A 6,140-nucleotide genomic window follows, 5' to 3' on the forward strand; every position below is an offset into this window, starting at 1 on the left:
TGTTCATGTGTTAAGACTTGACTCTGGCTGCAGCAGTAATGAGAATACGATTCCTGAAGATCAAGAAGATAGTAATTCACCTAGTTTCTGCTTGCTCCTACTGAGTAAACAGACCAAGGTGGTGTTTGTAACATTGGAAACATACAAAATTTGTTCTTTTTTTTTTTTAAACAGCAAACTGTTCGGAAGCACCCCCCAGTGCAATGATTTACATGGGACAGCTTGCAGCTGCTTTATCAAAGAAAAAAAAAAGAATCACCCATAATTTCTGTGTGTGAATGTTGGTATTCAAACACGCCTACAATATGCCAGGCCCTTCCACTGCTACAGTACATTACATCTATGGCCCGGCCCATTAGCTATAGTACCAGACACACCAGAGTGGACTCTGTTGTGGGGCCTTAAAAGGAGCAAAGCTAAAACTGTTCCAGGTGTTCCCCTCTGTCCAGGCCACAGCTTTGGTGGGATCCAGTGCTGATGGTCCCGGTGAGGAAGTCGGTGATCCACCTGCAGATGGAGTCAGCCACATTCAGCTGGGACAAATGCAGAAAAAAGAATTGTGTTGTCGTGTGTAATGATTAAGTTGAATCTTCTGTTGTGGAAAAATAAATCTCAATAAATTAATTTAACTTATTTAATCTGCTTTTGTGCAAGTGAGTCTAAAATAGATACATTCAAGATAAGTGTTTTATCACAACACAGGCAACTGAGAATCAATCTCCATGGTAACTAGACTGAGCTTAATTGATGCTGATTTTGTCAAGGATGAGTTTAAAACTGTTCAGGCTCAACCTGAATATAAATCTTTCTGTTCTGTTTCTATTGCTCTATTCTGTTTACGTTTGACCTACATCTAGCCCACTGTAGCATGGATAATATTGCAGGAACCCCCAGGCTGGGAGGAGCTAGCCAGGCCAAACTGAGCAACAAGCCTCTAGCTCGATCTGAGCCTGGGCTGCTACAAGGGTCAACTGTGCTTCTACTGGCCACCTGACAACACACTGACAGTAGTCCTGTCAATACAGAGGCCAGGTCAGCACCTGGAGCTCTGCTCGGAAGGGCCATTCTTACGCTTTGGATGACAGAGACACACTTTTCTATAAGTAAAAGATGTTTGTTATGTAGAAGCTGTTTATTGAAAACACAGTTAAAATTAACTAACACAGAACTAAACTAAGAATCACTGCAGTGCAGGGAAAACTAGTCAATAAATAAAAACTAAAAACATGTAACAAACACAAGGACAACATGCACGTTTGTACAACAGGTGACAGCAATGAACTAATTACAAACAGGAAATCCCATGATCCACAACAACACAAAGAGAGCCAGAGTGCCCCCTGGAGGCATGAACACCTGAGTCCTAACGTTTACCGTTTTCGCCTATCGTTTACACACTAAAAGCATATGTTTAGACCAGTAGCACAATCATTAATATAATTATTACAGCATTAATTAGTATAGGTATTGATAAAAAAATAGACACACCTCTACCAATACTCTTCTCTAATGAGTAGCTGCTGTGTCCGTTGGGGGTAAAATGAAACAGTTTGGTAAACCACTAGATGGCAATATCATACAGCACATGGTTGTAGAGCATGAGCTGCCCATTCACTGGTGTTTCTAGATAATGTGACTTATTATTTAAATGCTTATGGGCTGCTCTTAAGATTAAAAACAGCGTGTTTCTTCTTCATTACTGCAGGAAGGCTGTTTTATTTTTTAAAGAGCACACACTGGAAATTCTGGTTATTTACCAGAGTACTTACGCTATCGAAAGCACTTGTACTTCAGTTTCATTTGTACAGAAAATCATCATTTTTATGTTTTAACAGACCTATAACTAAAATTTAACAAATTAATTGTAGTAGAATCAAATATAAAATATTTTTTATTAACAACACAAAAAAACAAATCTGTTCAACGAATCACGTACTGTCTAGTGCTGTAATTCTAATGCTATGTTCCACTTACTGTAATTTTTTACAATTACAATTATTATTATTATAAACAACATTTATAGGGGAGAAGCATCTTAGTGAGACAGAAGTTAGCAACAAATCTGAAAGCTGATGGATCTGATGACTGGTTTATGACTCTTAGTGGCTACTAAACAGGAAACAAACCTGGGCTGATTTTTATTCCTTAGTTAATGATAAATAATATTGTCTGCTACAGTGAAGCTGTAGCAACATCAGCAAGATAATCTAAAGTAGTTGTTTATGAGTAGGATTGAGAATATGTTTTTAGCGAAACCAGGATTACATAAGAAAATAACAAGAGTAAATCCTAGGTCTTTAGCAATTAGCACTACTGTCGCAGTAAGACGTTAGCTAAAGAACCAGCTTCAGGAGGAGAAGATGAGCTGAGACGATCTGGCCTTCTGAAAGGAGAGGAAGTAGTAAACGCTACTAAAGTTGTCCAAGGGGCCAAGGGAGCGTGATTGCGTCCAGGAATTATCATTATTAGTACTGACAGGGTCTGTGAGCAATAGTGGAGAACAAGCTCTTTCTGATAATAGACAAGCTTCTGGAACAAGAACAAAAAGCAAGGCAAGAGCTGTAAATAGGGGAACTATGAGAAAGTCACAACAAGTACCACAGAGGTGAGCCAGGACCACAGGTCAGGGGAAAACAATGTATCATCAGCTAGAAAATATTATATTAAAAGGTGGGCATTACATTAAGCACTTAGAGAACCCTTATCAAATGATGGACACCCTCACAAGATGGTCCAGAGTTCATAGGATTTCACCCAACCAGTCTAATTGTGCTGTATGAATCTGGAGAAGGCATTTGAGCATGTCCCGCGGGGCATTTGATGGAGGTATGGAGTCTGTTAGGAGCTGTCACGTCCCTGGGATCCACCTAGAATACTGAAGAAGGTCAACAGGGAAAGGGACGTGTGGGATTCCTGGATGTGACCAGTGACCTGGATCATGCGACTGATGGATGATGCTTTTTGATATGGCTCCACCACCCACAGTGACCTCAGGAAGAAACATGGACTGTAGAATGAATTCTTATTTCTCTAATTTCACCTCGCACCATTTTTTAAATCTTCTTCTCAGCTCAGCGAGTCAGACCTAACAACAAACAGAACAACTTCAAGACCTTTTAAAGAACATTTAGTTGCTTCTGAACTTACTGGGTCCAACCACTCTGGAGACGTATAAGTACATTTTTATTGTGGCTGCTGCGCAAGCTCCTTAATCATTCCTAAGATTCAGATGTGGATCAGTTAGTCACACTGGTCAGTAAATGAACAACATTAAAAGTAAATGTTGTGTTCTGACTGTGTGTTCTAAGAGGAACAGCGTGGTTGTCCTGTGACAGGTTGAACCGCCCAGAGTTTTGTTGCCACCTCTGCTTCGGGACGTCTGTGGATGAACTGTTTTTTAATCCCTAACTGGGAATTAATGAGTGGAAGCAAACAGCCCTTTGCTGAAGAAGATACAGGTTTTTGTTTTGTGTTGCACAAAATCAGCTACATGAGATTGTCACAGCTTGTGTTGTTGATTTCCCTCATAAGAACAAAGTGGTTTATGATCAAAGGCAGGAAGAAGATTAGGTTGGTGGTGAAGTAGGACAGCACTCGCGCATACTGAGCAGCCTTACATTCAGAGAGGGACAAGTAGGAAGTCAGTGGTGCTGCACAGACCGTACGGTGGCAGACATTAACATCAGAGGAGGTCTGAGAACAAATAATAAAACAATGTCTATGCTGTTATGGAGTTTTAACATCCATCCATTTTTTTTTTCAAGCCGCTTATTCCCATATGCGGGGTCGTGGGGGTGCTGGAGCTAACCAGAGATCACTTTCTCTAGTTTGTTTTACCAACTCTTACTTCTTCCACATGTTAATTACTGAAAATGATTCAAACTGCTGACGTAGAGAGAGATTATGGCCTCATGGGGTCTATGCACCTTAATCAGGATGAAATACAGTAAATATGACCCTTTTAATCAGTCAGCTAAATAAAACTGCGATGAAAAACAAATAAGAAGAGGAAATCCAGAGCCGGCAGAAATTTGACGTCAGCTCAAAGAGAACATGATTTGCCCTTGGCGTCCTGCCATCTGCAGTCAAGGACATGAGTTCCTCTTGGGGAAAGACGCTCCGACGGCAGCCTGCCTGCTTTCCTCATCTACTGCTAAACTACCCAAACACTAGAAAACCACAAAAGGTTAAGAATGGACTTATTAGTAAAATGTATAAATGTATCATACAATTTAAATGTATCACAAGGCGGATGCTAATTATATACAGTATGGTACGATTTCTAGTTATGAATGAATCAAACGATAAAACGCATCTCCTTTGTAATACAATGGATGCTTTCAGCTACGAGAGCAGACTGGGGTTGTTGCAGCACTGCCAGCTCTTAGTTAAGATAGACATTATTGGCCTGATTGTCCTTATGCCTGTGACTGTAAAAGACGCTGAAGGAAAGAAGGACTTATCCAAGGAAGATGATGGTGGAGATTCTCCATCATCTACAGTAGGTGTTGATAACTATGCTTGCACTGAGCTGGAAATTCGTGAAGGGGAAGAACCCAAATGCAAAACGACCCAACACAAAAATACTGTGTAACCTGTAATTATTTATTAAATGCAACACAAAACCAAAACCTCACTGAACTCACAGGGCAAATAAACATAAATTCACTGCTTGGCAGGATTAAGTTCTAAACAAACAAAAAAAACACTTTGTACTCTACAAGTAGAAAGGAACTAAACATACGCACTGTTCTCTACAGGATAAACTAAAATTAAATTGCACTGAAAACTACAGGCTCAACTAAACCTTACTCCAAAATCTCTCTGCAATGTTTGTGTCATGCTTACGACATGTGATAAACCAACAACCACAGTACTGAAACCAAATACAGGGTTTCAATACCAATCCAATTGGTCCAATTGTAACGGGTAAAATATTTCACCACCATCTACTGTAGGTCCAGCATGGTAATTGACATGACTCAACTTTCAGACACTATCGTAGAGGTTTCTTTGATTCCATTCTGCACTTGAAATTAATTCTGAAAATAACTTTCAGTCATCTGAGAAATTATGGCAGAGACTAGAAATAAGAAGCTGCCTTCAATAACAAGTATTTACTGTTTCACTTAGCCACTATAGCACAAACATCGGAACTCTGGAACACAGGACACAAAACATCCCCACTTCCACCGAAGCCAAGAAGAAGGTAGACGGGCATCTGACGGTCTGTCTTCAGATGACTTCGGATCAACAAGGCTGTGTCGCACTTTAGAAGAAGAACAATAGAACAGCCTGAGGCCCAGGACTAGCAGGAGAACCTGGAAAAGCTGCACACAGCCATCACATACTCCTTTACCTCACACCTACGAACACATTGTGGAGCACTTGTACAACACAACAACCGTTAGTGGCCATTTTCTTACTATCAATTTTAAATGGCCACTGAGGAGCCACAGGCTGGGTGATTACACAAAAAATAACAATAAAAAAATATAAAAATAATAATAATAGGTTATTTATTGTTCCAACAAACAAACAATCCTTGTTGGCTTTCTATTGCGTGGGTTTGTGTGTCTTGTGGCTGCTGTCCATTAACTGTTCCTTTGCCAGTTTCTGTCCTTCTGTCTTTCCATCTCCGTCTCTGGTAAAAACTGTTTACCATCCCACGCTCCTTCCGTCTCTTTAACCCGTCCCCCTAAATAGTCAGTGAGGTCCCAACGATGCCTGAGCAATAACTAAACCAATTGAAAAATTGAAAACAATTTATCTTATGCAAATGATCTAATAAGCAAATTAACAGTAGAAGCTAACCTAAACCTGTATATTGATAAACAACATACAGTACTGTAAATAGCTCCTACAATCAGGACTGTCACAAGATATTGGCTCCTTGTGTTCCAGAAAGCAGGGTTGATTAACCGTCTGCTAAACCCTGAACTTTGCTTACGCTGAGTATGTTGGTTCCAAAGAGAAGAGGTAGGTTAATCTACCCCCTGTTGGTAACCCAGGGTTAACACACGTGCACAGTGTACAGTATACTGTATTGTCAAGGGATCGCCAAATTCACGAGTCACTATGGAAAACCGGAGCGACAAGGAAAGGGCAGCATATTTCACGGAGGCGGAGTTGGAGGTTTT

The sequence above is a fragment of the Betta splendens genome, chromosome 17 (assembly GCF_900634795.4).
Source record: "Betta splendens chromosome 17, fBetSpl5.4, whole genome shotgun sequence".
Taxonomy (NCBI): Eukaryota; Metazoa; Chordata; class Actinopteri; order Anabantiformes; family Osphronemidae; genus Betta; species Betta splendens.